At 33.3% G+C, this 12,488-nt stretch overlaps 1 protein-coding gene across 4 annotated transcripts in view; it reads right to left on the bottom strand.

Annotated features, from left to right (window-relative positions):
- The window catches only part of LOC142330479 (angiotensin-converting enzyme-like), a 102,419-nt gene that overhangs the window by 74,961 nt on the left and 14,970 nt on the right, over positions 1-12,488 (bottom strand). The window contains exon 1 of one of the 4 annotated variants that reach the window (XM_075375745.1): positions 5,506-5,612. The exons of the other annotated variants lie outside the window; for them this stretch is intronic. The gene's annotated coding sequence lies outside the window, so the exon portion shown is untranslated. Of the gene's footprint in view, positions 1-5,505; positions 5,613-12,488 lie in introns of those variants that run through there. 4 annotated transcript variants of the gene reach the window in all.

Here is a 12,488-nt window from a genome sequence, read left to right as displayed (position 1 = left end):
AAAGCCAGATATTTTTACATGGATTTGAATACTACATCGTGGATACCGGTGTTCTTTGGTGGTTGGGTTTCAATTAACTACACGTCTCAGGAATGGTCTAACTGAGAATGTACAAGACCTACACTTCATTTACACTCATACATATATCATCCTCATTCATCCTCTGAAGAATTATCTAAAAACGGTAGTTACCGGAGGCTAAACAGGAAAAGAAAGAAAGAAGACCAATCAAGATGAGGGAGTAAATTCGGTGAGCATATGGAGAGATCGATGTTAGACAGTACCAGATGATAAAGATATGAATATATGAGATCCATTATTCAGCAAACAAAAGTCTAAGTCTTGTCTCACACTGTGTACTATATTTCCTCGAGTAGAGCAGAAGGTCGAGCCCCAGGAAACATGGTTGGCACTGAGGTCTCCTCAACGATTAACGATGGAGATGGAGATGGTATTTGTGTGAGGAAATTTGAGATATCTAGAGCACTGAACTCAGTGTTCGGTGAGAGATATAAATTGCAGATATGTAACTTGAAAGAGGTAGAGATCTTTACTGCAACAACAGGAACGAGAGTGGTCAGTTGAATCCTTGAAGCCGATACCACATCCTTCATGAAAATAGCCACTCCACCACTCTCTCTACCGTCTACTATATAGTCGTATCTCTCACAGAAGTATCCTCTGAGTGCTATTAGGTCATGTTGTAGAAGATGAGTATCATGTGTTTCCTGGAAATACATGATTATCGGATCATGTTCGTGTGCCAGTTCTCCAACATCTTCAATGCGGGATCGAAGACCTCTAACATTCCACTGAGTAATGTTCATAAAGAAAAAATAAAAACAAGTAAAATAAAGAATAAAAAAAATAAAACATACTTAGGAAACCATATACAATTAAGTTTTATGTGATCCGGATTTTCTTTTTCATGTTCTTTAATTTAGATAACTCCAACGCCTTTGGGTCGGGAGGTTCTTCAACCATATCCTCCAGTATATGGGGTGATGGTGGAGGAGACTTATGAGAATGGTCTATTGACCTCCCAGAGGGAGTGGTTATGTGGGTTCCCTTTGTGGGGAGCTTGTTAGTTGGCTTACTGCCAGCTGCGGTAGCCTCTTCCCGTACAGGTAGTACTTTGGGAGCTGGAACTTTCGTACGGACCACACTGTAGGATTCATGTACTGCGACGTAGGACTTTTTATTCATCTTAGTCAGCTCTGAAATAGTGGCTGTAAGCGAAGTAACTTGATCAGAAAGCATCTGAACGAGTTTCTTAAGTTCATCGCAGGATCCGCACTGTTGATTATGAACATTGGAAGGAGTTTGCTTTGACGCAGCGGTGGCGAAAGACACATCTGGTTTTACGAGGTTCCGTGAGTTAACTATCTTCCTATATTCCCTGCGTGCAGCCGGGAAAGATAGTTTCTGCTCAGTACAGATCTTGAGAATTGCCTTTTCTTCCATAAAGGTTGGGCAATCTCGGGAGCGGGCTGTATATTAACCACTGCAGTTCGCACATTTTTCACTTTCCTCGCAGTTAGTCTCATTGTGACCTTCGGTAGTACATCGAGCACAGATCTCCATCCTCGAGCAAGATGTTGTAGTGGGACCGTATCTTTGGCATCTGGAACACCGCCGTGGGTTGGGTATGAATGAGCGTGCCCGAACGGAGCGGTAACCCACTTTAATCTTCTCTGGTGGAACAGGAAGACTGAACGTCAGTATAAGAGACGGTGTCAGTTCTTCTGTTCCGTTCTGCCGTTTCGTCATACGTTTCACTTCTACAACAACTTGAGTACGAAATTCATCAGCAATTTCCCTTAAATTCATTTCCAGAAGGTAACGACAAAAATTACTCCTCGGCAGGTATTTAGGATCTTGTGGCATGTCGTACTGACGATTATTCCGTCCATATTGGTCAGACGTAATAGGAAGCGACTCTGCTCACTGTTATATGTTTTCATCAGAATTGTCCCATCACGTAATTTTCTAATGTTCCTCGGAGAACCAATACATCCTGTGACACATTTGTTAATCAGGAAAGGTGAGACCCTTTGAAGGGAGCCACCTTCCTGATCATATCTAATAACAACAAAGCGAGCATTTTTACACCTGACACCATCTTCGTCCGCTGCAGCAAAATTATCCTCGTCAGATGAAGCTGACCGAGGCCTTTTTACTAAACTTAAATTGGTGTTTTTTTCAGATGGACCACCAACCATCATAGAATTTGCTGTAGGAACTGAAATTTTGGTCCCACGAGAACCGGCGATATAATAGACCATTCCAGCAGAGCGCACGCGTACTGAAGCTAGAGCCAAATACAACTGGGTTTGCTCTGGTGCCCACAGGACATCGTTCGAGACTCACTACGTAGAGCCATTCACCTATCGGCACGATAGTTCCCACTTTAGGTTACGGTTGCGTTTCGTAAGATGTCGCAACACCACCGAGTGTAAATGAAAGAGAAAATAGTGTTAGATGTTGTTGTGTAGTCGAGTAAATGTATATGTTGTAATTCGTGTAGTGTTCTTGGTGTAGTATACATGTATAGTGTAAAGTATTCTGCAGCTAAGTGTGTAGTGGGTTAAAAAGCTGAAGAGGCTAAGCCGGTAAATGTTAGCAATTGTTCTTCTATCTCTGTATTTGAACCCAATGTTTTTTAAAATGCTGAACATTTTATTTCAGTCTATGTTATTGAATGCCTTTTCTAGGTCTATAAATGCCAAGTATATTGGTTTGTTTTTCTTTAATCTTTCTTCTACTATTAATCTGAGTGCTAAAATTACTTCCCTTGTCCCTATACTTTTCCTGAAACCAAATTGGTCTTCTCCTAACACTTTTTCCACTCTCCTCTCAACTTTTCTGCACAGATTCTAATTAAGATTTTTGATGCAGAAAAGATGGCAGAATCGTTGTAGGATAAAAGTCAGCCTGCGGGGGTAGCCTTCCCACGTATCGACGTGGGTGTGTGTTCTTTGTGGATGCCCGTGGAATTCCACAGAGTTCTTGCTGTCACTATCAGTCCGACAGTCATGCTGCTCGCGTCATGGTGATGAGCATTATTGCGAGGAAGAGAAAAGGTATAGGATGGAGGAACAGCCTGTGGCGGAGAGTGTGCGTTCGTCCGCAACTGGTCGTGCATGGGCGTAGCTCTGTTGATCCCCGTGGGACTCCATTTTCTTGCCACCATCTGACTGTCGATCCTGCAATTGCAGGAGACTGGGTTATGATGGCATGTCCAATCGAAGGGTTTTAGTCGGTGAGAGCCCGACACTGCCGTTCGGTGCGGGCAAACGGCAACTGGTAGATGAAAACAATTGGGCCAGTCAAACATAGGAACAACAGTAACACCAGAAAGGTAACGTATTACAATTAAACAATTAGTGCAAAAGAGAAACCGATGAAGTGCATTGAACCAGTCAAAAGACTGATGACAAAATAAAATAAATAAACGAGAGATAATCAAGATTATTAATCTTTAATATATCTATTCCATTTTCACAAGTGACTTATGTGTCATATCAAGTTGTGTGTAAATGTTTCATTGAAACCATAAAAAATGGTAAAATATTGCATGACTTCCTGACTACTAAAAATAAAAATTAAAGAATATGTATTTTTAGACGTGGGAAATAAATTTTAAGAAAGATTTTCCTAAACAAAATCATATATAGGTTAAACCTAACAGATCTGCTTAAGTAAATGTTTCAATCTAATACCCCTTCAATAAACAATAAAATAAAAAATTAATATTTTCATAAAAGCTTTTCTGCATTTTAGGTCTGGGGTCTATAATTTAAAAATATTGTAGACAATTCTTGATAGCTCTATATATGAATTACGATATAAACTTTCAAAAAAATCTGAAAATTATTCAAACCGAAAGGAGAGCAAAAAATATATATTTCAATTTTAAAAAGTTGGGATTGATTTTTTGAAAAACCATTTTATTATTTATATGAACATTTTAGGTAACAAATTTTCTTTAATAAAATTCCCTCTAAAATGCCTCAAAGAAAATCAAAATTACTATTTTTTTCTATATTTCCCACCCCTGTAACGAATTTTGAATAAAATAATATGATCAATCCCCCATACGTAGAAGTATTTGACCCAGATTTGAAGAAAATCAGTTTGGTCAATACTGAGAGGCCAAAAGCAGCACCCAGCACACATACTCGTACATACACAAGTTTTTTGGTTTAGATGAACTAGTTGGATCCTAATAAAAGATTATAGAAAATTCAATATCCCATTTTTGACATGATTACTGTATTTTTCCTTTCATAGAGCTATTCTAGCTATATTCTTTTTTTTTTGTTTGGGGGCGAAAAATGCCTGTGCGTTATCATCGGCCGGAATTTTATTTAATAAAAAGGTAAAATAACTCTAAAATATTAAAACTTATAAGGTTTAAAATTAATATAAATCATATAATAAAAATTTATTAAAACAAAAGTCAAAAAAGTGAAATAAAACTCAAAACTAATATCGCAGACGGAGTCTTTAAAATACAAAAGTTAAAATAATCATATAAAGAAACTATATAAAACTTACCTAATTCCGATAGGTTGTGCAAAAGGCTCCCTTCTCGGATAATAAAATTATCTGAGAAGCTAATTATCATTAAGCTATATTCGGCAAGAGTAAAATTATTAAAAAATTACCAGCAATTTCATATTCACAATAAAAGATATAAGAGCAATTAATTTTATTCGTGTTGAACAGCATAATTTAGTCCCTTCAAAAGGTAACATTGCATCCAGGGTATAAATAATTCTAAGCAATGGAAAAGTCGTTAAAGTGTGCATGTTAAGGCCGTATATTAATAGTTGTAGATCTCAAGGCATTTCTAAAAATTAAATAGCCACCTCAAGAATAACAGACTCCTGTACTTCCCTTGAAAGAAAGTGAAGAATGAAAAAGTTACCTACAGTTTTTTACACTGATGTAAATATACCTACTGATATGTAGGTGATATTCAACCTTAAAAGTGATGCCTTAACTCTGTTTATCATAAACAATAGAGAGAACGTCGTTAATCTCAAAGAAAATAACTTTTCTTTAGGAGGCTTGTATCTAAGGTGCTTTTATGTTATAATCATTAAAAAAAACAAGGAATAGATAAAGTAAAGCAACAAATTAATACATCCCTTTCTGTTATTAAACAATACAATAAAGATGCTCTTCCAACTCAGCAGAGGTATTTTATTTATGATAAAAATGTATAAATTAAGACTTTTTAATAAGATTTTTCTTGACAATACTATTCAACTAACAAATTATTTTTCTCATAGAACTCTGTTAAAATTATATTTATATGGTAAGCTGTAAATTTACATGAGTAAGTTAATTTTACATTTTTCAGTTTTTCCTGTGCCTCTCTTCAAACCCAATGAATTCATTGAGAAATAGTAATGTAAAATAGTATTTCAAATGTTAAGATTATATGGGCAATATAAAAATGTTAAATTGATGAAACAAAAAAAACAACATACATACCTATATATCATTAATATATATTAACATCTATATATAATACTATTATTCCATAAATACATTAATATCAATTACTTTTAACTAAATTTTATAATTGAAAGGTCATTTTTCTAAAGAACTAATTAGTCTGTTTTATTAAAAGAGACTTATCTCATATTTATTCAAGACAATTAGATAACTTTTATCTTGATTACTGATTGAGATATTCTATTTGCTGTATTAATAATGTTTTTACATATAATCAGTTAAAGGCACAAGTATTAAAATAGAGTATATATTTTACAAAATAATTAGAATTTAAAGAAAAACAAAGATTGATGTTTTGTTAAATTATAGAGGATAATTGTGAACATAAATCACATAAAAAGAAACATGATTAAATATCCCAAACACTTTAAACCTGTAGCATTTAAAAACATATGATAAAGACTGCTCAATGTACCATTTTCAAAAAGGAAACTACCAGCTTTAAATAAGCAGTCTTTCAAACTGAATGCAAAAATTGACAGATTGTAGTGGCGACTTGAATTTTTTTTTTTAATTTTTGAACCATCATTTGTTTTCAGTAATTTATGACAAATCATAAAAATGTATTATCAAAATTTGGAATCAGCTATGTATTGTGCACTTCATGACAATTACGGTATGCATAATAGGCCAAACAAAATAGAGAATTTTTCTGTACTTGATATTGAATCACCATTTCACAAAAAAAAATTCAAGCAGTTAAGAGAAAATTGAAATTTACTGATTTCACATCATTCACAAGAAAATTTCTTCAACAACATGACAAATTTTATTTAAGCTCTTGCTTGGTATATACCCATATATAAGTTTCAACTGACTCAAGAATTAAAGCCACAGAACCATTCTTTGTGTTGAAGGTTTGCCGACTGGACTATAGAGCAGCTTGATTAGATCCAAATTTTCATAAAAATCATCATTTCAGATGAGCTCATTTTTGGCTTGATGACTTTGTAAACAAGCAAAGCTGCCATATTTGAAATGATTCCAATCCACAAGTGATTCGACAGCAACTTACATCTGAAAAAAAAAAATCACTGTTTGGTGTGGATTACGGGCTGATTGCATCATTGGATCATTCTTTTTTTCAAAAATGAGCAGGAAGATGCTGTTACAGTAAATTTGTCAAAGCTATCGAGCTATGATTTGTGATTTTTTTGTTTGGAAATTTGGAAAATATTGATTTGAATAGGTGTGGTTTAAATAAGGTGGTGCCACATACCAAACAGTTTCTGAAATAATTCAGTTATTGCATCAAAAGTTTGGTGATGTGATAATCTTATGAGATGATAATGTCAGTTGACCACCAAGACTTTTTTCTCTGGGGTAATGTTAAGTCACAAGTCTATAGCAACAAACCAAGGTTATAGATATTTTCTTGAAAGAAAATATTTGCATGTCATTAGTGTAATTCAAGTGTGAAAGAGTCATGCAAAATTCGTTTGTCAAGTAAAGCTATAGAGGCCATATGAATGATACTACTGGTTTTTTTTTTTTAAATAATGTAATGTTGTAACTTCAACAAAAAAATCATTGCTATTACACATACTTTTTGTTTTATTGCAATTTTACTTTTTGCTGAAAATGAAGACCCTAAAGATATAAAAATTATTTAGTTGATGTAAATGGGTAGAACACAACACTAAACTTTTATGCAAATTTCTGAACAAAAAACAGAGTAGACAATCGATAAATACATTATCATAATACTTATATTAACAAATACCCTGAAAACATTTTTAAATTAAAAAACAGGCTGAAACATTTCATATAGAACCACCAATAAAACAAAATACACATTATATTGTTACACCAAATAATAGGATTCAATTTATCTCTTCTACAAAGGTGACTACTCTAATTGTGATAAAATCTACACAGACAAATGGGGCATAGCTTTTCATAGCACAAAGAATACATAAAAGCACTTTGCTCCACAAATAAATCCACTTTTGTAAACCACCTTATTAAAAATTCATAATCATTATTTTAATTAAAAAGATGGCATATCATGAGCAATGATCTATGCCAAATTCTGGTTTGAATTTTTTTGCAGTTTAAGTGAAAAACAGAGAAGTGTCATAAAAGGTACCAAAAAATCCACAAGAAAAAACGGAAAATAAACCTTTAGGTCTAGGTTCTCCATCTTTTCCTGCAGGAGCCATTGATCCAGTAATTACTTTATCTTTAGGTGGACCCTAAAATAGCGGGAAAAATGTTTTCTTTTTAAGTTAAATTAGGAAATATATTTTTAATAAACTTCTCCCATTTTCAGTTTTTTGCAAATAATATCTTTTGGATTTTTTCCTATTTGCATGTAATGTATCAATTAAGTGTGTACTCCTCTTATTTAGTGAATATGCAAGACCAATACTAGTGTAAAAATTATCTGTGAAAAGAACTCTTCCACAATCCAGAAATGGCTCCATCAAATCGATTACAATATTTTGAGTAACATTTTTTCCTTGGCCTTCTTTTCCAACATAAATTTCATTTCGACTGCATAGCAAGAGGATGAGCATATTTAAAAACTTTTTCGCCATATCAATGGCATTATTTTTAATAAATTTTAGTCTTCTGGTGAAGGAAATCCTTGATTCATCAGTGACAACTTCTAATTCTGTTATGTAATATTTATTAAATTTATACACAAGTAAATTTATAAGAGGTTGTATATTTTAAGCCTGTCATCACAATTATCTTCATTTACGAAGTGAATGTTTTGAAGCAACAGTTTAGATCTGTTTTGAGCCATTAGATTTAAAATATTTGTAGAAAATATATATGACTTGCTACAACAATTAGATACTGCTAGTAGCTTGATAAGACCCATGCATATTATGAGTCCAAACATTTTTTTTTATCTCTTCAGAATAATGTCATTTTTTTTATTCTAGCAAAATGAGAATTTTCTTTTGTTATTTTAAAACGAACATATTTATTTGTCTCCTGTACAATATTATTCACAACTTCATCATCAAAAAATAATTTTAAAAAAAATATATATATGGAGTACCATCAGATAAAGTTTCAATAATATCAGTTTTAATTCCAACATCAGAATTTTCAGGGTTGTAAAAAAAATATTTCGAACCACATTGTCATTACGCCAAGTTAAAACAGTATTTTTAGAATTGTCATTACTTAAATGACCAACAATTGACTGCATCATTTGTAGAACATACAACATACTGTCGTCGTCAGTATCAGAGTTGCTAAGTGAAAAGTCGGCATCTTCATCTGTGTTACCTTAAAAAGAATCACTATCACTTTCTATTAATGTTTTATAAATTTCATTAACATCCATTTTTAATTAAAAATTAAGGCACTGAAATTAAATAAAAGAAGGCACAGAAACACATTAACAAACAACAGCACAAACAAAACCATATGACCTAAAAGTAGGTAACAATAAAAGATAGTAAACAAATAAGATGTGCCGGCCTCTGTGGTATGAGTAGTAGTGTCTTGGCCTTTCATTCAGAGGCCCTAGGTTTAAATCCCAGTCAGGCATGGTGTTTTCACACAATCTACAAATCATTTATCTGATCATCTGAAGTAATTCCTAATGGTGGTCCCGGAGGTTAAAAAAAAAACACAAATGTGATGAGAAAGGTTAGCCAATTCAAAAATGTTATTCAATTAAATGTATAAAATTTATATACTGGGGGATCATTGGGGTTTCCCCTCTACGCGGCTCACAGCGGGGCTTCATGTTCCAACTGATGCCGAAAGGTTGGGTACGTCGCTGACGGGGGTTTTTTAGTCGGTTCTGGCTTGATAGGCCCGGGTCGATTTAGCTGGAACCCGACATAACCACATACGGGCGCGTTGTGGTATCTGGGAGCATAGTTTTTAACCTCTTTCTACGTAAAATCCCCTCCAAAAAAAATTAAAAAAAGTAAATAATACTTTTAGTCGAAGACTTAATTTTTCGACTAATATAGGTCGTAGTCAGAAAAAGTAAGGAATAATAAATAAGGGGTACCAATACGCAACTCAAATGAGGTCGGCTTTGTTCATCATTGTGCAATTAATTTCAAAAAATCGTTCCCTCCCTTTATTAATATCTTATCAGTTTTTTTTATCCGCGTTAATAAAAAGTCGTATCTTCTTGTTTAGTGCAACATATCTTGTACTGTAAGGTGTTTTAATTATAACTTCTGCTCTTTAGATCTGCTGGAATAATCTTCTTTAATTATTTAATAACTCAATTCATTCTTGTCTTATAATTAATTCTCTTTCGGTGTAGTTCATTAGGTCCGGTACATAAGTATTATTATTTTTTTGTTGTAATTATAAGTTAGTCGGTCTGCCCCGATATAGTTTGCGAATTGATGGCCGTCCTGTTATTTTTTTTTTTTTAAGATGAATAAACGATCCGGTATTTGGAATTTTTTTGAGAACAATTCTCTAACAACAGCAACATGTAAAGTATATAAAAAAAACTCAAACATCTAGCAACACCTCAAATTTAAGAGAACGTCTAAAGCGAAAACACGTAGGAGTTTACGAAACCGTGATTGTACCACCACCACATATCCGAGCTGATTTTAATGTCATTGAATATTTCGATTCCGCGGGAGAGCCAAGCTGTTCAGAAAAACGCTCAAAGATTGCAAATAGCGAGGTTAATCAGTTCATTGCACCCACAACGATTTCCGTTGTCTATGTCACTTTCCATATCTTCTAAAATTTAATCCGGTCGTTTGTGCAATATAAATCTAAAGATTTGTTTGTAAAGAAAGTTTGTTAAAAAATTGATAATTTCGTGGGACTGATTTTCAAAAATTTACAGCTTCTGTCTATTGTAAAAGATGAAGGGTATGGAAGATTGTTACAAGAACTAGAGCCGCGCTACACCTTGACGAGCAGGAAAAAATTAATGAATTCTATTATGTCAAACATTTATACAAATGCAAAATCAACAGTTAAGAACATATTTCTTATTAGAATTTATATAGAATATATTTTTATAAAATTACTTATTTATCTATAGCAACGGACGCTTGGACATCAAGAAATGCGGTTTCTTATCTGACCGTAACAAATCATTTTTTTGAACAAAGACATCCTTCGTTTTATGTACAACGCAACTGCAATTACATCATACAGGACAGTATTTGGCCGAAAAATTAAGAGGTTTTTTCACGAATGGAATATTAGTAATAAAATTGTGGCAGTGATTTCGGACGGGGGCGCTAATATGAAATGTGCCGCAAAAATGTTAGGTTTCTGTAACTTTCCGTATGTAGCTAGCTCATATGCTTAATCTAGTATTAAATGATGCGATTTCACAGTGTGATGAGCTACCAGATTTAAACATGTAGAAATATTCATTCTATCGCATTTCAGGCATAGCGTAGTTGCAGCCGATAAATTAACAGTAGTACAGTTACAAATGGGGGAAAAAGAATTAAAATTAAAAGCTGGCGTTGTTACAAGGTAGAATTCAACGCCTATGATGTTTGAAAAGTTAATAGAACTGAAGAAATATCCCTGTTAGCTACACTTGCAGCATTGTCAAAAAGTCCACAATCCACAAAAAGTATTCTATGGAATATTTTAACTGAATGTGTAAATTTACTTAAACAGTTCGAGCCTGTGACAATACCGGTGGGGCCGGTGTCGAGATATTTACGAAACAAAAAAAGAAATATACATGAGTTTCTTCTTCTGTATATATATATATATATATATATATATATATATATATATACACACACGTGCCATCTTTTAACTATAACACTACTGGACCAATTTACGCGCGGGAAAAAAGGAAAATCGGGGAAAAGAGATTAAGTTAAAACGTGAGAAGGTGGAGGTGACTGTGAATATTGGGGAGATTGAGACAGCATAATCGGCTAACACTACATACTTTGGTGTGGAATGAAACTGAAAGAAATGTCCTACTTTCTATAGCAATTAATGTTTTTGACTAATGACTAATTTATAATTCAATGTAAAGGCAGTTTATTTGATCAACTAATATTGTCATTCGATCAACTAATATTGTGTTAAGTCGTAGGCAACTACTAATTTTCAGAATCAATCGACCAATATTTGTGTGTTGTTAAATTAGTCATTAATTTTAATAATTGACTACCTGACTAATTTTAATCAAACTATTCCCATGACTAGCCCCGATGGAGTCACAATGATTTGTAAATTAGTCAGACTGAAATTCCGATTGGAATTTCATGGCCAGTTGGAAATGAGCGGTGAGATTCCATTTGCATTCTAATGGCCTGTTGTTACAATGCATGAAAATTCCCGTGGCCAGTTAATGTATTAAACAGGGAACCTTCCCTAAATTTTCCCTCTGTTAAAAAAAAATATTCCAATTTTTTAAATCTTCATCCTTTTTCCAATATGGCAGCCAACTTCATTGTTTGAAATGGAAACCTAATGTTTGTTTTTATTGCATTTTTAGGTAGAAAATAGTATTTTTATACAATTTTATTCTTGGGTATTTTTCTCTAAACACAGCTGTTACAGTGACAGGCTGACAATTGTAAAATCAAATGTGGAAGCCATATGTATGTATATAGACAAATCTACGTATTTGAACCATTGGTTGTAGAATATTTTTTAGAGAAAAATACCCACGAATAAAAATGTCTTAAAACATTATTTTAGAAAAGGTTTCCATTTGAAATAATGAAGTTGGCTGCCGCATTGGAAAAAGGACTAAGATTTCAAAATTGGTAATACTGTATTTTTAATGTAGAGAAAATCTAGGGAAGGTTTTCCATTTAAATTTTCTCATAACTTATAGTTTCTGAATCCCAATGGTGGCCATCTTGACTTGATTGCTCTGTATACATGAAATTATTTATTGAACATATATTTGGTCCATCATCAATTTTATAAAACTTTAATATTCACATCGACTAAAACAAACAACTGAATCAATCTCATGCGAGACAGTTTGTTTACTTTCACTACATTTTTACTGAATA

Source organism: Lycorma delicatula, chromosome 9 (genome assembly GCF_047948215.1).
Source record: "Lycorma delicatula isolate Av1 chromosome 9, ASM4794821v1, whole genome shotgun sequence".
In the NCBI taxonomy this organism is placed as follows: Eukaryota; Metazoa; Arthropoda; class Insecta; order Hemiptera; family Fulgoridae; genus Lycorma; species Lycorma delicatula.
Note: the sequence above shows the minus strand (reverse complement) of the source record. Positions and strands in the feature narration are given on the sequence as shown.